Source organism: Zonotrichia albicollis, unplaced genomic scaffold, assembly GCF_047830755.1.
Source record: "Zonotrichia albicollis isolate bZonAlb1 unplaced genomic scaffold, bZonAlb1.hap1 Scaffold_254, whole genome shotgun sequence".
Taxonomy (NCBI): Eukaryota; Metazoa; Chordata; class Aves; order Passeriformes; family Passerellidae; genus Zonotrichia; species Zonotrichia albicollis.
Genome location: NW_027428428.1, coordinates 3,402,543 through 3,425,085, shown reverse-complemented (window position 1 = coordinate 3,425,085; position 22,543 = coordinate 3,402,543).

The window sequence follows — 22,543 nt, the reverse complement described above, 5'->3', positions numbered from 1 at the left end:
GTATTATAATATTGTTAGCATTTTAGTCAATGGTAATGTGAAATTCTCTAAAGGAAAATTGAAACAGTTTATAAGATGGCTTTTTCTGCAGTTCCCAAACATTTCCCCTGAAGAAATCCACAATATTCAATTCTGGGATAAAGTTGGGAATGAATTGATAACCTTAGGACAATCTGGCAAATCACCCTCAGCTAAATTTGTGTTTTGGAGTTTACAAATCCGAACAGCTTTGCTCAAACAAGAGGAAATGGAGAAAAAGCCAAATGTAAAGCCATGTACTGTCGACGGAAGGAGACCAGGACATCCAGTTGATCATCACAGGCCCAATTTTATTGATCAGCACAGCGGGTTAAATACAGTTTGTAATTAACTTCATGCATATTGCAAAAGTTGAGCTCAGGATTGGTTAGTTACATATCAGCAGTTACACCTACTTTTACATTCCTATGGTCCTACTTTTGATACTTTCTACATATTCTTAGGAGATATTCAGGACTAATCTCTACTCCCTTTCTCCATGTTGCAGCAAGGCCACTGATTGCAAGCTGCTGACATCTCCTTTCAGCTTGCTGACTGCTGATTTCTCAGCTTGACCAGTGGCAATATGTCAGCATGGCCTTTCTCAGCTAACCAACTATTAATAAAGCTCTCCACATTAAAGCTCTCCACATTTCCCCCGTTTTCTTCTTGTGCAAGGAAATTAGCTTGCCAGGTTTTTGCTATTGTACGGCTGACCATGTTTTGAATGCAATTAAAAACACAAGGCAAAATCAGCAAAAACAGTAAAATTACACCCAGCAGTCCTATAGCATAGATCACAAGGTTTCTTAGCCACGGTCCAAGTCCTAAGCTTTTAAGCCATTCGTCGATTCCTAAACCTTCTTCTTCCTTCAGATTGTGAAGTCCCTGTTGTAGTTCTTTTATCTTACTGTGAATGGACACCGAATGGTCAGACAGATTCATGCAACACATTCCCTCAAATTCTTCACATCCATGTCCTTGTGCTAAAAGCAAAAAATCTATGGCAGCTCTATTTTGCAAAACAGCATGGTTAACACTCTGCACATCTGTGGTTAGCATGTCTAGGATTTGTGATGTCTTGTTCAGTTCATCCTTTGCCCAGCACCCTAATTGCTTTGCTAAATTCATAGCCTTATTGGCAGATCCTCCCGGCAAGATAGTTGAAACAACCACCTGTTTGAATGTGCCCCAAAATTGTGGATCTCCTATCGAGCTGCAGTCTAAGTCATGTATGCTACGTCTCTTTCTGTTTGAATTTTGACTCAGCTGCATTAGCAAGGACACATTAGGATGAAACAATGACAGTTTACCCAAATAACAGGGTCCACCCTGTGGTCTAGCTGGTATACCATTCCACGCCCTGTCTCCGCAAATTAAAAATATTCCCGTAGGTAATTTCATTGGTACCGTGATTTTTGTGCTGTTACATTTACTGTAATGCTGCGGAGAGATTTCACTCACATTCAGGAATGAATCTAGGGTGGCCCATGTTTCTTGTGGTCGGTTTGAAAATTTAAAGCTAAACCATCCACCAGCTGTAGTGTTAGACAAACGGGCGTTTGCACTGCCAAAAAGATCCAATTCCTCAGGAGGAGAATGTAAAGAGGTGTTGAGTGATTGGATCAGTCAACATTGACGATAGCCATCACTCTGACCTGCAGTATATCCTTGTTGCCCTGGCAATTTGATGTTTGACATGCTAGGCATACATAAGGTCTGATTTTTTATCAAACTGCAAAATTCTCCAGGAGACCACACCAGAAGTCCCACCAGGCACGTTCGAAATGGGTTAGTGACTCCTCCAAGACTAAGACAAAGCGATGATTGGTTAATTTGATTAGCAAGCGTCACCCATAAATTTTTTCTTGGCTGACTAAAACGTGTTATTTCTACTGCTTCACTCACTATAGCATTGAGCAATATAACAAGAACAAACCTCATTTTTCCTTCTGCTTGCTTTGTTTTTCCTTTCTTCGCTGTCTTTTCCCTGGTTTGCTAGATTGTCTATTGTAAGGCTGAATCAATTTTTGAATACAGTGATCTAATTCTAAATCAGCATCTTTGATTACAAGTATAGCATAAGATAAGTTTGAAGGCAAATCAGCTTTACAGCGAGCTGCTATGATGCGTGAGGCTTTATTAATTTCAAATATTCTAAGTGTTCCCTGCAACTTCCACCTAAGATATGCTATAATTGCTTGTTCAGCACTCTCAAAAAGCTGTAACCCTGTCCGTCCTGGCAGGCCAGTACTTTGTTCAAGAGCTCTAACCCAGATAAAATTTCGAAGCCACTTTCCAAAACAAGGTATACACCATAAATATCCTACTGACCTTTGTGAATACCAATAAACCTGATTACAATCTGCACAATGCAAAGCTACCCATGCATAGCACTTATCATTATCCCTTTTGCAAACATAACAAGGAAGTGAATGTAAGTAAGGACCAGTATAAAAGTTCTGTCTCTTCAATCCAATGCAACCAATTCAATGGTGGTGATTGCAAAGCCTCTTTAGCTTTTTTACTATATGAGGCTAATAGCTCAAGGTCTTTCTTTAACACAAGACGTATTTTATTTCGTAATCGTAGTTCTTGTTCATTATCTTCCTCAACAACTATATCCTCCCGAGGGTCCCACAACTGTAAAAGTGTCCTAATCATAGAAAATTAATTAGCAATCACCAATAGCCTTATTTAGACGAGGTCGTTCCCTTTTTTCCTTCCTTTTCTTATCTATCTTCAATCTTGCTGCTCCTACTTTTACTGGTCCTGCCACTTGCAAACTCACTTTCTGCAACTTTTCAATGCAGCAGTCTAGTGCCCTTTCAGGATTTCCCTTGAAGGGCCCTACAATTGAGCGCTGTGTTAAAGGTACTACTTTCCTACACCTTACAGAGATTATGCGTGATTTACTTTGAACCTTAATTCTATTCACGACACATTGTACTTCCCATCTATAATAAGCAAGAATTTTCTGTTCAGGAGACTCATAAAGACTTAGAGCTATATACGCATTTTGCCCTGTTTGTCTCCTTAATTCATCTTGCCAACTTTTACCCCACCGGTGCTCGTGTTCACAAGTGTGACACCACAAATCCCACAATAATGATTGTTCTAACCAAAAAGTTCTATCACAACCCCCACAAAGTAGGGCTATCCAGGCAGCACAATGTGGATCGTGACAGTCAAGGCAATGTTCCTTTGCTGGATTTGTTAACGAAAAGTTGATAATGAGTCAATAAAACCAATCAGCTCCTGGGTTGTCCGACAGTAGTGTGTCAGTGCTCTGTCCACCGCTTTCGAGTATCCCTTCAGCTGTAGTAGTAGCGGTTGTAGGACCAGAAGCAGTTTCTTCCCCAGTCGCTCCCTGTCCTCCTCTGTGAGGCGGTCCACCAAAGGCTGCATCAAAAGTAGGTTTAGTCCACTTAGCAGGCACCCACAGAGGCCCTGTAGGTGAGGAAACACAAAGATACCCCCGACCCCAATATAATACTTTTGCAGGTTTTTCCCATAATCCTGTACTGGGGTTCTTATACTTAACCCAGACCTCTGTTTCCTTAGTATTTTCCTGACCTGACCTTGGATGATGTTTAATTGCAGGAGGGGTATCATCTTCCCCAAAAATACATAAATGATTAATTACATACAACACCTTAGCCAAACATGCTTGTGGATCTCTCAAATCTTGATGTTTTTCAATATATTGCTTAAGGGTACCGTTTGCTCTTTCCACTATTGCCTGTCCAGTAGGGGAGTGTGGAATACCTGTCACATGCTTAACCGACCACTGATTCAAAAATTTCTGAACCCTAGCACTCACATAAGCTGGAGCATTATCCATTTTGGTACTTTTTGGAACTCCCATGACAGTGAAGCAACTTAACAGGTGTCTGATAACATGTATAGTTTCTCTCCTGCCTGAGCCGTAGCCCATATGTAATGACTAGACGTATCTATAGTGATGTGCACACACTTGATTTTACCAAATCTAGCTATATGTGTAACATCCATTTGCCATTTCTCATTTATTTCTAAACCCCGAGGATTAACTCCAATGCCTAAACCTATTCCACCATTATGATAACTACATGTTGGACATGCTCTAACAATAGCCTTAGCTTCTGACAAACTCAATTCAAAGTGCTTTGCTAATCCTTTTGCATTTTGATGATATCTACTATGTGCTTCTCTGGCCAATGTATGCTTATCAATAGGACAAGAGTTATCAATGGGTAGGGTAACCAATCTGTCTGCACGTTCATTTCCTTCTCCTAAACCTTCAGACCATTTATGGCTCCTAATATGAATCACCGAATACGCTGCATTTCTCTCCCGTAGAGCTTTCCTTAATTGTACCAACAACTCATACAATCGTTTATTATTCAGTTCCTTAATTGCTGCTTCCTCTATTCGTTTGACTACTCCTGCAACATACATAGAGTCTGTAACCACATTTAAAGGCTCCTGTAAGTTGGATACTGCCCATACTACTGCCAACAATTCCAAAGTTTGTAAACTATCCGCAGGGTCTGCTGTGAGGAGTTGATGTTTCCATTGTCCTTTTTCTTGCCAAGTGACAGCAGCACGCCTTGATTTCTTTCCTGCTTCTGTAAAGGCTGTAATAGCTCTTTCTATAGGGCGTTCCTCTCTCAAGGGTCGAGTAATCCAGTTCCATTCTGTCATCCATTGCAAAACTTTAGGCACTAATTTGCTGGTATCTACTTTTGCAGACGATGTCAATAATGCTTCCTGTAAATCCTTCGAATTAATCAGGTACCAGTCCAAGGTTTCTTTTTCCATAGGCAATCTAATGGTAGCAGGTTCTCTACCATCCACTTCAAGAATTCTAAGACGCCCCTTTTTGATTAATGCAGCCAATTGTTCAATTTTTGAACATATTGTTTTCTTATGCTGTAATGGTGGAGACAACCACTCCAACATCCGTATCTCCCCCGTTTTCTTTTGTTGTTGAGAGAGAGCACCAAGCAGGTGGCAAGGGCTATTCCAGATAGTAAGGTCAATAGGGTGGTCGAGTTGTCGACGAGACACGTACCCCTGTTGTACACAGTTACTGATATGCTGTAAGGCAAGACGATGCTCCTTTGTCAGGCATACAGGAGTAGTAGGGTCAACACCCTTTAACAAAGGCCGTAGGGCTTCTAACAAATGATTTGGTATTCCCACAATGGGTTTCAGCCACTGTAAGTCCCCCAGCAACTTCTGTGCATCATGTAGAGTCTTAATGTCCAATTGTAATTCCAATTTTTGAGGTATCACTATTTGATCCATCAAAGTCCATCCCAAATATTTCCAGGGCTTTGTAGTTTGAATTTTCTCTGAAGCACTATCAAGTGAATATGCAGCAAGAGTATTTCTAATAATGTCAATCTGCAAAGAGGAAAATGGTTGTTGCTGTGCAAACAAAATATCGTCCATGTAATGATATATTATAGTTGCTGGCCATCTGCGACGTAGTGGCTGCAATGCTGCATCAACATAAAGCTGACATAAAGTGGGAGAATTCCGCATACCTTGCGGAAGACATGTCCATTCAAATCTTTTATCTGGTTCTCCACGATTTATTGCTGGTAAAGTAAAAGCAAATCTCTTCATATCATTAGGATGCAGGCCAATGGTGAAGAAACAATCCTCTAGGTCAATAATTAAGAGTGGCCAGTGTTCTGGAATCATAGCTGGATTTGGAAGACCAGGCTGTAAGGCCCCCATAGGTTCCATTTGATCATTTACAGCCCGCAAATCATGTATTAAACGATATTTCCCTGATTTCTTTTTGATCACAAAAATAGGTGTATTCCAAGGGCTCGTGGAAAGTTGTAAATGTCCCTTTGAATATTGTTCCTCTACCAATTCATGAGCATGCATAAGGTTTTCCCCTTTTAGTGGCCATTGCTTAACCATCACCGGTGTATCCGTCTTCCAGGTGAGTGGAATGGGGAAAGTCCAAGCAATGGCAATTACCCCAAAGGGTGCTGATTAGATAACACCACTCCCAATTGTGTTAAAATGTCCCTTCCAATTAAACAGGAGGCTGTAGGAGGCAGTTGTACAATTGAAAACACAGCAGATATTTGTTGATCCTCAATGCACACAGACAAAGAAGGTGACCTGCTTGCCAATGTAAATCCTCCTACTCCTGTGAGCATGTTTGCTGATGGGAATAGAGGCCAATGTTGTGGCCATGACTCTGGAGAAATAATGCTGGTATCTGCTCCTGTATCCAATAATCCATAAAGGGTTACGCTTTGATGTCCATAAGTAATTTTAACTTTTTGTTTTGGGCTATTTTTAAATCCACAGTTAAAAGTGTAACACCAGTAGAGCCAAAACCTTTTTCATCCCGTGTTTGCCCAGTAAATGGTTGTATTCCCGATGTCATTTGTGATAGTGGTACCAATTGTGCAATACGTTGTCCTTTTGTTATTTTAATTGGAGGATAAAGGGTGTAAGCCATGATTTGTATTTCCCCTGTAAAGTCTGCATCAATAACTCCAGGCAAGACAAATAATCCCAACATAGTTGTAGAAGAGCATCCTAATAATAATGCTCCACATGTTTGTCCATTTAATATAAGAGGACCCTTTATTCCAGTTGGTATCTTCTCAGGCCGATTCGTCATTAGTGTGACATCTACTGCTGCTGCTAAGTCCAAACCGAGGCTCCCTGTTGTTGCGGGTTGCAGACAGGAGGTGGCAGCAATGTTGCGGCAGCTGGTGTCTCTGATGTCACGGCGGCAACTTGTGTCTGGGCGCGGCCCCCGTGAAGTGCGCTCTGCTGATGGTTTCCCGATCGACGCCTACAAGCTGTGGTGTTGTGGGAGCTGGATCGGCAGTGTTGACACCAAATGCCAGTCGCTCGACAAGCTTGGCGTGTGTGTCCCTCATTGCCGCACCGGTAACACTTGATAAATGGCTTTGAACCTCCTTGTGTGAATGCCAGTGAGCCACTTTGGAGAGGAGCAAGAGCAGCTAACACCTGATTCTGAACAGCTAACACCTGATTCTGATTAGACTCTGCCTGCTTTTGTAACCCCAATCCTAATTCCTTTAGAGCTTCTACTATGAATGCCTGCGAAGCCGTTGGCATTAACACCATTCGCTCTAATGCTTCCTCAATGGTCCAATTTGCTCCCAAAGTAGTTAACACTCTTTGGGTTGCTGGATTACTATTTTGCAAGGCACACTGCTTCAATAGCGCCCCCTTAAGGTAGTCTGCAACCCCGGCCCGATCTATAGCAATAGCTACTCTATCGATAAAATCTCCAAATGATTCTTCTCTACCTTGCTTAATACCCATATAAGTTGGTAACCCTCCTGGCTCTTTAACCATATCTATTGCCGTACGCACTAATCGCATAGCCTCTCTAAGCTTATCCGGTCCCGATATCATCTGTGCCTCTGTACGCAAATATGCCCCTAAGCCCATGAGCTCATCCACTGTTACCCCATGTAATGGGTCTCCCTGGGCTCGTTGTACAGCAACTGATTTGTTTACTAACGCTTGCCAATGTGCATTGAACAATAACTGCTGATGTTGAGTGAATATTAAACGCACTATTCCTCTTAATTCATTTGGGCATAAAATCTGAGTATTAAAAAGATAATCTAAAATTTGCCTAACAGGTTCACTTTTTACTGCAAACTGACTAACCGTGGAAGGTAGCTGGGTTAACAACTTCCAATCTAAGGGAGAATATGCTGCTACATTATGCATAAGGTTCCCTTGTGCATCATACTGTGGTGTGTATGTAACCGGACATGCAAGGCTAGAAGCTATTTCTACTGCCTCGCCATCCCCCATTTGCATTACTTCTTTTGCCACAGCAGCCCAAGCTTCCCTCCTTTGATTAGCCATTTCCCCCCATAGATCACGGTGTGCCCCTGGGATGGGAGCTGGCTCTTTGGGGGTGCTATGCTGCCGGCTTTTCGGTGCAGACACCGAGTTTTCGCACGGGGAAGGCGGTGAAGCAGAGGCTGGCTCGTGCGGGGGAAGCGACCCCCCCGCCAGAGCTGACAGTGAAACCGGAGCTGGCTCGAGCAGAGCCGGCTCATGCCGGGGAAGCGGCCCCCCCGCTGGAGCTGTAACCGGAGCCGGCCTGCCCGGGGGTAGCGACGGAGGCAAAGCTGGAGGCGGAGGCGAAGCTGGCTTGCTCCCACCCCCACCATCCGACCCGCCTGAAGCCGGCGGCGGAGGCAAAGCTGATTTGCTCTTACCTCCCCCATCTGACTCGCCTTCCCCCTCAGACAAGGAAGGCGCAGACGGTTCCGCAATATCTATAGGCATGTCCTCAACACCACTATGCTGGGGACTTTTAGGCATAAGTATTTTAGTTACAGAAGGTGCTAAAGGGTCATCCTCACGACCATATCCTATATTCCTCTTATGAGCTTCTGTCACCATTTCTGCTGCCTTTCTCTCAGAGACCTGCTGAAGCAACGTATTATACACCACCGGCCATAATTTCCCAAATTTTTTAGCTGATTTATCCCCATCTAACATTGAGTCCATTAACATTTCCCCAAATTTTTTCCACTCTGACAGCTCATGAACTGTGTGAGGGTTACTAAACATACCTATAGAATGGCCATAAGCTAATAACCCCGGTAATTCCTTTTTTAAATCTATCTCTTTTAGCCCTCGCCTTTCTAAATATGAGGAGAATAAATCTTATGCCGCTTGCCTATCCATACCTATTAATCAATGTGCACTTTTTGCAGCTTCCCGGCTCCGGCGGCACGTAGATGGCTTGAGTCACGGATGTGATCCTCAAGGGTGCTTTTTATAAATAATCCGGCACCGTCCTGGCTGCAGGGACCCTCACCCAACTTCCCGACCATGGCAAGTTCCCTTTTTCTTTGTAATCCGAGAAAAAACGACAGGGGTTCAACGTTGCCGCATCGTTGCCCGCAGCTATTGGAATATGTATCCCAATATAACCAGTTAGATGGTGCCTAGGCCAGTTCTGACCTTTGCTGCTGTGCCAACGGCAGCACTGCGTTGTTTTCCCCCAGAGATACCTTGGCTGGCGGCAGAGTGCAGCGGGGCACAAGACAGGACTCCGTTCTCCTCAGGAGAGAGAGCTTCTGGCGATAGTGGAGATAAAAGGAGTGGATTCTGCTAGAAGGTTGCCAGATGTTTATTCCATTGGTACAGAGGTGTCTGCACTGGGCTACTGCTGCTAACAGAATGGAGACCGCATGGTCTCATTAACATTTTAAGCTCAGGACAGGGGAAGGGGAGGGGACAGGTGAGTCACCAACCAGGTGAAGGGGCAGGGTCTCAAGGGACTAGGGACACCTATCACACGACGCCTTGCTGGTATGTTAGCCTGATTGACAGGGCACCCTCAGCGAGGGGCGAGGGGGAAGGGAGAAGGTAAAACAGGATATTGCAACACACCACAACACCTCCCCCTAGTTTTGTTTAAAAAGAAGAGGACTGTGTTTATGGTGCAGAATGATTCTACTGAGGCTTCCAGGTCATCCACTGGAGCACTGAGGGCTTCCAAATGGTAGACCTCAGGAGGGGGAGATGAGCTTGAGATTAACTTGAGAACCATGCGTCTGATTACTCCAAAAACAATGCTAAAAACTACAATAACTACAACTAAAATAAACAGCACTAAAATTACAGTTTTCAGAATAGATCCCAACCAGCCCGAGAGTCCCCAGCCATTGAAAAGTCCATTCAGCTCGTTGTCAGTTTCTCTGTTGATGTCTCAGAACCTTTATTGAGGTAGTCCATACGTGGTTTGGGCTGCAGTACTATGTAGGAGATCGCAGGTGGGATGATCACGAGTAGGACGAGAAGCAGGCTCGGTCTCATGACGTCTCGAGGCTACACACGAACAGTGGGATCTAAACTGGTACAAAAACTTGAGACAAACATATATTACAAACTATTCCAGATAGGAGGCTTAAATGGAATTTCTTCCAGAGAACGTGCGCGGCGTTTTCTTCTCCAGGCAGCATGAGCAACCTGGGGTGCTTCTGCAGATTTCTCTGAGACTTTGGGAACATAGGGCTTTACCCATTTGGAAGGAACCCACCTTAAACCAGGCGTACAGGCGTGTCCACGTCCCCAAGTAACCAATTTGTAAGGTCCCACCATTTTCCAAGTCTCAGGGTCCTTTACTAAAACTGGAGGTTTTTCTTTCATCAACCTGTGACTGTTCCCCCCAAAGTGGCGTAGGATGGGTGGGTTCAGGCTGTCAAAAGAACAATTCAGAAAATTGATTGTGAATAGTGCCCTGGATAACCGGATGTGGGGAGGTTCTACCTTCAGAATCTGTTGTTGCTGGTCCAGGACCCTTTTAATATCACGGTGAGTTCTTTCTACAATGGCTTGACCTGTAGGGGAGTAGGGGATGCCAGTTTTGTGCTCTACTCCCCATTGCTGCAGGAAGCTCCCGAATTCCTTGGATTCATAAGCAGGCCCATTATCAGTTTTCAGCTCCTTGGGGATGCCCATGAAAGAAAAAGCCTGTAAGAGGTGCTTAATAGCATCAATAGATGACTCTCCTGTGTGGGCAGAAGCATAGACCGCTCCAGAAAAGGTATCTACACTAACGTGAACATATTTCTGCTGTCCAAAAGCTTGTATGTGTGTTACATCTGTTTGCCACAGTTCACAACTGTTCAGTCCCCTTGGGTTTGCTCCCGTACTCACTGTAGGGAGTGCATGTTGTTGGCAATTTGGGCACGTGGCCACAATCGCTTTGGCCTGTTCTCGAGTGATGTTAAACTGGCGAACCAGGCCAGGTGCATTTTGGTGGAAAAGCTGGTGGCTGATTTTTGCCTGTTCAAAAACATTTGGGAGAGTGGCCATCACTGCAGGCGCAGCAAGAGCATCTGCCCTTCTGTTGCTTTCAGCGATAAACCCTGGCAAGTCAGTGTGTGACCTGACATGCATCACATAAAAGGGTTGCTCTCGGTGAGTGACTAACTTTACCAGTTTTGAGAGCAATTCAAAAAGTGCAATGTTAGATACATCTTGCAGTATTGCTTGATCTGCTCTGGATACTACTCCTGCCACGTATGCAGAGTCAGTAATCAGATTAAATGGTTCTGAGAACCTTTCAAAAGCCCTAACAACTGCAGCCAATTCAGCAACCTGAGGTGAACCTTCCACCTCAGCAATGTCCGTCTCCCACTGCTGGGTTTGAGGATCTTTCCAAGTCATAACAGACTTGTGGGACCTCCCGGACGCATCTGTAAAGACAGTCAGAGCCCTTTTTAAAGGTCTCCTACTTAGAGCAGTTCTTAATTTTAAAGTAAATTGAACATCTTGTTCAAACAATTTGCAAGCGGGCCGTGCTACCGAAAATTGTCCTGAGTAGGAATCCAGAGCAAACTGCAACACTTCATTTTCTTGAAACAATTGTTCCAGTATTTTCATAGTATTTTGACCTGATTTTAACTCAACTGGAATGTGAATGCACTTGAAATCACATCCTGCTAACTCCCTGATCCGGGTCCTTGCTTTCCGGATCAGTTCTGCTACCAGTTCCTGAGGCTTTGTCAGTCTCTTGGACCTTTTGTGACTGAGGAAAACCCATTCTATGATCAAGAGAGAGTCCCTCTGGTCCCGGTCCTTTTTTGGTGTGTCCTTTGCCTTAGGTGTTTGTTTTTCCTCCCACTGGAAAATAATTCCATGGAGGTGTGGCAACTTACCTAGGATGATAAATTTGAATGGCAGATCAGGCCGGCATCCGCGGGCCTGTCTTGTGGACATTGCAATCTGAACCTTTTCTAGAGCTTTCCGTGCCTCTGGGGTAATAGACCTAGGAGCACCTGGGTCCTCTCCCCCTTTCAATAAATTGAAAAGAGGGGCAAGGTCTTCAGTAGTCAGACCAAGCCATGGTCTTACCCAATTCAAAGACCCACACAACTTGTGGACATCCGCAAGGGTCTTGATCCTTGGATTGATTTCTAGTTTTTGAGGAACAATGGTCCTATTTCCAATTTCTAAGCCCAAATACTTCCAAGGTGGCATCTTTTGAATTTTCTGTTCCTGGAGCTCGAACCCTGCAACAATCAATGCATCGATCGTTAGGTCAAGCGCATGTGTGAGTAAATCATCATTGGGGGCACACACAAGGATATCATCCATATAATGATAGATGATGGCCTTCTCTGCGGCTGCACGCACTGGGGAAAGCAGGGAAGAGACATACCACTGGCAGATAGCTGGAGATACCTTTAATCCCTGAGGAAGAACGGTCCAATGGTACCTTTTCATAGGAGCTTCTGAATTGATAGAAGGGACTGAGAATGCAAAACGCGGTGCATCATCAGGGTGCAATGGGATTTGGAAAAAACAATCTTTAATATCAATAACAGCTAATTTCCAATCTTGGGGAAGCATTGTTGGGGATGGCATACCAGGTTGGGGAGAACTCATATCTTCAATTACATTATTAATTTGTCAGAGGTCACAGAGGAGTCGCCACCTCTATTTGTCAGCTTTTTGGATGACAAACACTGGAGAGTTCCATGGGGACATGGTCTCCACAATGTGGCCCTTTTTTAGTTACTCTTCTACTAGTTTTTCAAGCACCTTTATTTTTTGTTTACTGAGTGGCCACTGTTTCACATCAACTGGTTCGTCTGTTTTCCACTTCAGTTTTTGGGTGGGGCGCTGTTTTTCAATGACTGCTGCACAAAAATGCTGTGGAGAGTCTGGAATATCAATTGTGACACCCCACTGGGCCATTAAATCTCTCCCTAACAAAGGTTCTGAATAATCTAACACAAATAGACGGATATTTGCCAATTGTCCGTTTGGACCCTCGAATTGAATAATGCTTTTGGATTGTTTTGCCAATTGCAGACCTCCTACACCTCGAAGGTGACCAGCAACATTTTGTAAAGGCCAGTGTGCTGGCCAGTCTTGTACTGGAATCACTGTGCAGTCTGCACCTGTGTCTACAAGCATCTCAATGTGTTTAGACTCCCCACCCCCACTGACATTGCACCACAATTTGGGTTTCTCTTTCCCAATAATTTGGACCCGGGCGACTGTGGGCCCTTGTTTTTTGATATTTTCAGGTAAAGATGGCACAGGGATAGCTTGAGCAACAATTTGTCCCTTGGGAAGAAACAGGGGTGGGTGGAAACAGTGCAGGCTGAGAACAAATTGCTTGGGATCTGATGTTGTCATTCCCGGAGCAATTTCGATCTCTTGTGGTGTGTGTTTGGTGTCCCCAATGACGATGTACTTACAACAAATTTGGTTCCAAGTACCCTTCTGTTCAGGATTTACAGAGACAAAATGCCAGTCAGTGTCCTTCAGGTGGAGTGACTCTGTCAGCTGCAACCTGTAAGGCTCATTGACAGAAGATGCGGTTAATACAGAATCACTTAAATCACAACAAAGGTTATTTTGTTTCACTTTCAACAGTGGACTAGCAGACTTGGTCTTTGAAGCACCTGCTTCACTTACACAAATGTTAATATTATCGCGCGCTCCATTTATTTTGCTACCCTTATTCTCTTGGCCTGCTCTTTTTATGTCTGCACGCCTGGCAGGCTGGCGCTTTATTCTTCGTTTTTTTGTTGTTGACCCCCAGGGAGGGCTTGTAGTTCTCCTCCCCTGCCATTTCTAAATTCATCAAATTCCCTTTTCAGGGGGCACTGGTTACTCCAGTGTCCTAGGTTATTACAAAGCAGGCATGGTTTAGTGGGCTCAACCATTGCCGGTCTCCGCTGCTGCCCAGGGTACTGCTGTGCTGAGGGAAAGGATGAAGGGCTGGAAACAGCGACACGCTGAGGTGGTCTTGGCAGCAGCCTTGGTCTGGTGTCTTCAGCTACAGTCATCAGAGGCACTTTCCTGTTACAGACTAGAAGCATATCTTTTAATGTAGGGGAAGGTTCCATAGGAAGGCTCAGGATTGCCGCTCAACACTGTTCATTTGCATTTGTAAACGCTATTTCTTCTAAAATTGCTTCCCTAGCATTTTCCTTTTTAACCTGTATTTCAATGGCTCTAGTTAGCCTTTCTACAAATTTCAAAAAAGGCTCTGATGGTAGCTGTTTAATTTTACTATAGGGCTCAAAGGGCCCCTCAGGTTGGATGGAAAAGAATGCTTTTTCAGCTGCTTCTTTTACTTTCTCAAGTGTTTCTGCGGGAATTGCAGAAGCTTGGACTGAGGGAGAAGACCATTGGCCTTCACCACAGAGGTGCTCAAGGGTAATAGGGTTACCATTGTTGTCCTTTGCTGTGTTTGGATCAGCCTGTAAGCCTGGGAGAGCATCTTTTAGCAGTTGTTTCAATGCTGATTCCCATAATTTGAATTCCGTGGATGTCATGAGACATGAAAAAAGTTGTTTTAAATCATGTGGAACCACAACAGTCCTACTTAATTCAGAATTTAAAAGGCCACGGAAATATGGACTGTGTGGACCATATTCTTTATGAGATTTACAGATCTCTTTAATCAATTGTCGTCCAAAAGAACTCCAATTAGCAGTTGGGGCTCCCCGGCTTGAGCTGCAGGCTGAAACGTAACAGGAGCTAGTGACAACATGGGACTGTACATTGGGTCTGCTGTCCCCTGCTCTGTATCCCTTGAATCAGAAGCATTGGGATCACAGCTACAGGTTTGGGGACAGGCAGTGGGTGTGTCCCCACCGTGGGAACCCGGGGAGGGGGCGGGGACAGGGAGCCGGCAAGGGGCGGGGATACCGTGGGAACAAGGGGCGGGGTCAAGGGGCTGGCAAGGGGCGGGGATACCGTGGGAACAGGGGGCGGGGTCACCTGGTGACATCACGTCAGCAGATGTCCCCTGGGAGGAGTAGAGGGGCGGAGCTGAGGGTACTGCAGGAAAGGGGGGGGAGGGGGGAAGGTGTCACGAGGAACAGGAGGAGAGGGGGATGGGGCAGGAATTTTGGGATGCTTAAGAGGATCTTGGGAAGAAGAAGACCAGGTTTGGGAAGATGCCACGTGGCACCCACCATCTTGCGGACCCCCTAGGGACTGGGGGCCATTTTGGACATCACTGCTCTTCGGAAAGCTAACACGTGCTCTGGGCTTTAGAGGAGGGGATACAGGGGGTTGGGAAAGCCACGCAGCCTGGCCATGGCTTTGTGAACAAAACAACTCAGGTATTCTTGCACACTCTGGGAGCCGACTTCCCAATGAGTTTGCACTCTTTAAAATACCAAGTTTTGGGGAAAGAGGTTTAGCGGTTTTAGGGCTAGGAGAGGGAGGAACAGGGAGAGCAGAGGTACATGGCTTTACATTTGGCTTTTTCGCTATTTCCTTTTGTTTGAGCAATGCTGTTCGAATTTGTAAACTCCAGAACACAAATTTAGCTGAGGGTGATTTGCCAGATTGTCCTAAGGTTATCAATTCATTCCCAACTTTATCCCAGAATTGCATATTGTGGATTTCTTCAGGGGAAATGTTTGGGAACTGCAGAAAAAGCCATCTTATAAACTGTTTCAATTTTCCTTTAGAGAATTTCACATTACTCTTGATTAAAATGCTAACAATATCATAATACACTCCCCTTTGTACAATGCTAAGTTTGGAACCCATGTTAGATGTAAAAAGCAAAGTACTTAATCCCGCCTGACCAAAAACAAAGCTAAAATCAGCTACCAATTTCTAAAAAAACCACAGATAGAAAGCGATAACGAGCAGACAAAAGCTTCACAATGCAGCTGTATACACTGCTTTTAAAATTCCCCGGGCAGCAGCAGCAGGGCACGCCCTGCCGAACCTAGGCAGACACAAAGCCTCCCCTGCCGTGGAATGCAGCCCCCCCGCGGAGCAGAGAGAGCAGCCACTCCACGTGGCAAGCCAAAACTGGGGCCCCCGTGCCGCGTGTGCAAAGAGCACTCCCGACCCCTCATCGAGAGAGATCCCCCGGCCACGTGGAAAGAGAGCCCCCCCCCCCCCCCCCCCCACACAGAGAAAGAGAGAGAGTCTCCCGACCACATGTAGGGAGCCGAGCACGCTGCCGAGGCAGGGGGGAAGGGCAGAGAGCGATCCCGCTCTGGCGCGAATTCCAAAAGACAGTGAAACACGCGGCAGAAAGCTAAAAGCCTAGAACGCAATGAATTCCCGTCTGTGGGGCTGCGCAGCCAAAAATGCAAAGGCAAAAAGGAACAGAACTCACGGCAGAGTCTGTTTTTGAGCTTCTGCTCTACCGAAAGCAGAGATACTCACGTGAAATGGAAGCTGTAGGTGGCTGGGTACAGGCAGGCAGGTCTCCACTGGAAAAGGACCTCTCTCTGGGCAAGAGAGGCTACCCTCTTCTTCCTCTGGAAAATCTGCTCACCACAATGAAGCTGGGCTTTCCAGAGGTGCCGAACAGTCCACGAAAATTCTTCTGGGAATGTTCCCAAAGTCTCTAGCTGGGAGTCTTGAAGCAAGGCTCCTTTCAGCTGGGTGCATGGCTGCCAGAAACTTCTCTGAGGTACTGCGAGTCCGTTCTCGGGCTGCGGAGTCGCTTTGCCCACCCTCAGGGACGCCAATATATTGGAATAGGAATCCCAATATAACCAGTTAGATTGTGCCTGGGTCAGTGTGACCCTCGCTGCTGAGCCAAAGGCGGCTTCTGTGGTGCTTTACCCCAGAGATACCTTGGCTGCTGGAGATTGCAGCAGGGCACAGATGCAAGTCCAGGCTTGTCAGGGACTCCGTTTACCTCAGGAGAGAGAGCTTCTGGCGATGGTGAAGAGAAAATAGGAGTGGATTCTGCTAGAGGGTTGCCAGATGTTTATTCCATAGTTACAGAGGTCTGAAGCGGGGCAACTGCTGCCAACAGAATGCCGGCCGCATGGTCTGATCAACCTTATAAGCTTGGGGACAGGGGAAGGGGAGGGGACAGGTGAGTTACCAACCAGGTGAGAGGGGCAGGGTCTCAAGGGAGGATGACACTTAGACAGGCCAATGACCTCTGGGCATAGGGGCATCTTTTGAATCTGACTAACCACACGACGCCTTGCTGGAATCTTAAACCTGATTGACAGGACTCACTCAGCAAGGGGGCGAGGGGGCAGGGAGAGAGGCATAGGCACACCTGGGAAGGGACCTGGAAGTTTAAAACAGGACATTGCAACACACCGCAACATTCACCTCCAAATTTCCTTATACCCAGGGATTGTTCACATAGGAATACTGCCAGGACAAGTCTGTCTTGCAGTGGTTTTACAAAGGTCACCTCCCATCTATCCCCAAAACACTGGAGAGGCTCCATGCTCTCCTTCCTATGGGAAAAAACCGTCCTGCTTCTCCAGGCGCCCATGGCCGAGATTGGATTTCCACCTCCAAAATTCCCTAAATTCAAAGACTGCTCCCAGACAAAATCTGCCATTACGGACAAGTCTAGCTGGCCTTGGCCTAGTGAGGCTCTCACCTGCCTTCCAGACACTGGGGCTCTGTGCTTTCATTCCTATGGGAAAGAACTGTCCTTCTCAGCCAGGTGCCCAAGGCCAGAATTGGGATTTCACCTCCAACATTCCCTGTTGTGACAGACTGGAGGAGATTGTTGGCTGGAAACATTTTGTGTGTGGGGGAGGAAGGGGCAGGTTCAGCCCTGCCTGGCCCTGGAACCCCAGCTCTGCCCTGCCCTGGAACCCCAATCCCCCCAGAGCCTCTATCCCAGCCCAGCAGTGGCTGCCAGTCCCTGGCACAGCACAGGCAATGCCCCACAGCCACCTCTGCAGCCCCAGCCCAGCTCCTGAGGGACCAAATGACACCAAGTCCCACCTGGGGGAGGGGCCCAGGGAGACCAAGGGGTATTTAAGGCTAACAACAAGGCAAGCACATTTGTGAACCCTATCTCCTCTTGGAATTTCCATTTGAACACTGCTGGAATCCAGGAGTTAGTAGCACTGTGTGTGCTTCTCTAAATCTTTTTTGTCTTTCTCTCTTTCTATGTCTATTTCTGTTTTAGTCATCTTGCAAATTTTTTTTAACATAAAATTGAACAGGCATAGAGTTTCTGAAGTTGAATGGGTCAAGTTAAAGCGTTGATAACTGTTTTTTGTTGATTGAATGTCATAGAAAACCTTTTGCCAAAGTTTCTCTGATTTTCTAAAATTCCCAGTAAAGTTTGGTTTGCTGTTTTGAGCTCCTGAGAATCTCTTGTTGGTATTTCTCTAGTGCATCCAACTCAGAGGAAGGAAACAATTGTTATTCCTTTTAAATGTCTCCTTGAAAGAATTGTTTGGGGATTGGGGGTCAGGGCTTGTGTGTCCTGCTTGGCCCAGCCCAGGCAGGGCTTTCCCAGCCACATTCCACACTCCATTGCCCAGCTGGAGACGCTGGTGCCTCTGAGTTGTGCTGCCCCAGCCCCAGGGACGCTCTCCTTGTCTGCCCATTCCCCCACGGTCTCTGGGCAGGGATGGCCTCAGTGGGGGCTGCTGACATCCTCAGCACCTTGGAGGCTGCTGCTGAATTTTCCTGCTGCAGAGGCTTGTTCAGCCTTGAGCTCTTGAGTGCAGGAATTCAGTGTCCCAGTGCTCATTAACATTCAGAACACCTTAGCAAGCCAAGCCCCTGGGGATAATTTAATTTTAATTTTCAAATCATTTGTGGTTAATTAGACAGATCTCAGTAGTATATCTGCAGTGAATGCAATATATTTAAAAAGACAGTGAGAAAGGATTTTTCAGGTCCTGTTTAGCTTTTTTTTCCTGATAATTCATTGATATGTGCAGTCTCCAATTGACACAGAATCCAAGTACCTCCTCATGCATTTTGAATAGGTATGAAAATCAAGACCCTCCATGGCTGACAATCAATCAGACTCTGTCCCTACCCCCACCCCACCATTTCCCCCATCCAAGCCCTGGCACTCAGAGCAGCCTTGTGCAAATCTGAGTTCCCTCCAGCCCAGGCTGCACCTGCAGCTTTCAGCTCCTTGGCTCCAACTCCCACCTGCTTTCCTTGGAGAAGGAGCTGCCCGAGACACAGAGGGATGTTCATTTCTTGTCAGCCAACAAAGCCAAGGGAAGGCTCAGCTCCATCAAATGCAAAAGTCATTCCTCTGCTGGATATTAAATCCACTTTCCACAGCAGACAGTCTCAGAGCGATGGAAAACAACTTCTGTGCCCAGCACAGATCCCAAGGTCCCCCCAAACCCTCCCTGCCCCAATTCTGCCCAGATTTCCTCTTTGCACACACGAGTCACAGGCTGAAGTCAGGAGCTCCATCCATGCCCAGAGGGATGAAAAGAGAGAAAGGGGATGAAGAGCTCTCCTGTGAAGAGCCAAGGTTCAAGTGCAGCCCTTGCAGTGGGAATCACAACTCATCAGGTTTGTGTCCTTTGGGCTCAGGGCCTGGTGACACTCAGAGGCACATAAGGTTTCTTGCCAACAAACACAAGTTGAACATTAGAACAGTTTAATAACCAGCACAGCTTTCCCTCAGCTCTCTTTGATGTCTCAGCAGCTTCTGCCATGTCCACCATCCCCCAGGGATTTCTGTACAGAAAGAGATTTAGACAAAGACATAGAAAAGGTAATTCTAGGATAGTTAAAAATTTAATTAGGATTTTGAGTAATGTAATATTTATTTCAATTTCAGAAATATTGAGGAACATCCTGAAGTTCAAAGCATGAACCCAGTCAGTTGAAAGGCACTCAAATGACCAGAAAGCATCTGGAGGAGGAAATCTGAGAGAAATGGAAAGGAAATAGATCCAGCTGGTCAAGTGAAGAGATGTCCTTCGACATGGCCATTTATCCAGGAGACCTGGAAACATTGGAAAGAAGGAGTGTCATGAAATATTAGACTGAATATTGATGGCAAAGGCAGAGGGGAAGATCAGTATTTCTTCTCCTGACATCACTAAAAGGATCCCGTACATCCAGGAAATTCCTGTTCCTGACAGGAAAAATTTGCCCTTTCTTAAAAGTATTTAAATGACCTAGATAATAAAAATATGCTTGTATATTATGAAACCAATGGTGTTAAAACCTGTGCCCCTTTCCAGGCAGACATCAGTTGTGTGCCCATGAACAGGCAGTGCCACTTGTGCCCTGAGGATGGCCCCATGGTCTCCCTGCTGGGCAGCCTCTGCCAGCTCCTGCAGAGCCCCTGACACCTGTGGGGCTGCACAGACAGCCCTGCCCCGGGCTCTTTTGGCCTCTGGGCCAGGAGAGAGGCAGCCAGGGCTGGCCATGGCTGGGAACAGGCCCTGAGCCCCGCAGGAGGATGGAGCTGGGCCACAGCCAAACTCAGCCCAGGCCAAAGCTGGGCTCAGCAGCCAGGGCTGCCAATGCATGGGCACAGAGGCTGGTACTGACAAATGTCCTGGGCCCCCTCCCTGCTCTGTCCATGCCACCAAGGACACAGAGCAGCCTCCTCTCTGGGCCACTTGCCTGTTTGCAATGCCTTGCACAGGCGCTGGCCCTGCCCCACAAGGCCTGGCCTGAGTCCTGCCCCTGCACGCTCAGCCAGGCTGAGATAGACACTGATGGTTTCTGGGCCAGGCTCTCTGAGCCCAGCCCAGCTCCCTGCAAGCTCTGCCAGCTGCCCTGAGCTCTGGGCAGCACCAAGGGCCTCTCCCCAGCCCAGCCCAGCCAGCTCTGGCCCCACAGCTCTGCTCAGGCCAGGCTGCTCGGGGCACTGTCCCACGGCCTCAGCCCCTGGCAAGGGCACAGCCGCAGCTGCAGCTGCCACAGGACTCAGCCCCAGCCATGGGGGAAGGTGCTTGGCCAAGGCCAAAGGAGGCTCCCTGGCTGCCCTGCTCCTCTCTGCCTGAGGTGCTGAGAGCTCTGCAGCTCCTGCTGCCATCCCATCTGCCCAGGGCAGTATAAGAGCCCCAATCTTGGGGCTCTATGGAGCTGGTCCTGCTCCAGGCTCAGAGCCCATCCCAGAGCTGGGGCAGCCACAAAGCTGTGCCCATTTGTGTTCATTGCTGCTCTGATGGGGATGGATCTAGAGCCACTTGGAGGCCGATGATGAATTTTACTGCTCCAGAGGCCTCTTCTTTCTTGAGCTTCTCAGTTCAGGAATTCAGTTAGAAAAGCTCATAAATATTTGTTCAGAATACCAAAACAAGACAAGTCTCTGGGAATCATTCAAGTTTTTAATTCTTCAGAGGTTAATTAGTCACATTTCAGAAGTGCATTCAAAATGAATATACCATATTGAAAACAATGAAGAGAGAACTGTTTTGTCCAGTTCAGTTGTCTTTTCCAGTTTAGGTTGATATCAGCAATGTCCAATTTATATTGGCCCCCACCACCTTCTAATGCATTTTGAACAGATATGAAAATCAAGACTCCTCATCACTGACAATCAATCACACTTTGCCCCTCCCCCCTCTCCAACACTTTCGTCATCCAACCCTTCTACCCATTGGCTTTTGTCTCCCCCCAGCCCCCGGTGAAGAGCCCGGCTCTGTGTTCCCCATCCCCTGCTCACTGGCACTGCCAGGCTGGGATGAGGAGCCCCTCAGCCTTCCCTGCTCCAGGCTGGACCAGCCCAGCTCCTTCAGCCTCTGCTCACAGCCCAAGGGCTCCAGCCCCACCTTGGAGGCCCTTCCCAGACCCTGCTCCAGCTGCCAGACATCTTTCCTGCCCTGGTGAACCCAAACCAGGCCACAGTGACCTGGATAATCCCTGTCCTTGATGTCCTGGTCACACAGCCCTGGCCCCTTGTCCCCTGTCAGGCTCTGGGGTGGATCCTGTGGAACATCCTTTGGTGGAGGCTATGGCTCCAGGTGGGGCCGGGGGGATCCCGCGGGACAGGGACCCTTCTGGGCATGAACAGCATTGGACTTGTTGGGAGAAACTGTGAGGGGGAGCTGGGGCAGAGTGACCAACCCAGTGACCTGACACAGCCCTGCCGGGATGTCACACAGCCCCTCTGGGATGTCTCAGACTGCTCTGTGATGTCCTATCTCTGCCATGTGATGTCACAGATGCAGTTCTATGATGTCATAGTTCTTGATGACCTCACATAACCCACTCTGTGGCCTCATGTTACCAGATGATCAATTGTGTACACCAGGTTTGCTGACACTTGGAGCTTTTTCTCCAAAACCCCAGACCTATGGAAACCACACAATGCCCATTGTGTAAGAAGGGGAACTGGAAGTTCAGCAGCCTCAGTGTCCTGCCAGCTCAGCCAGGTGTCGCAGACATCTTTTCATTAAAATCCTTTTGTTAGGTTTTTTCCAGCTGAAGTTGAGAAGTTTCAGAAACAAAGTGTGAACAATGGTTATCTGCTGCTGTGCAATGCAACAGGTGGATCCGTGATTGGTCTCCTGTGGATGTTTGGATTTACCGACCAGTCACGGCAGAGCTGGCTCTCGCTCTTTCTCTGAGACACAGATCTTTGTTATTAATTTTTTCTTTTTCTATTCTTCGCTTAGATAGCCTTCTGAGAACCTTTTTCTTCTATTTATTTTAGTAGAGTTATAGTGTAGTATATATATCATAAAATATTAAATCAAGCCTTCTGATCATGGATCAACATTCTTGCCTCTCTCTTCTCCTGCAACCCTTGTGACATATGAATGGGGATACAAGCATCATAACG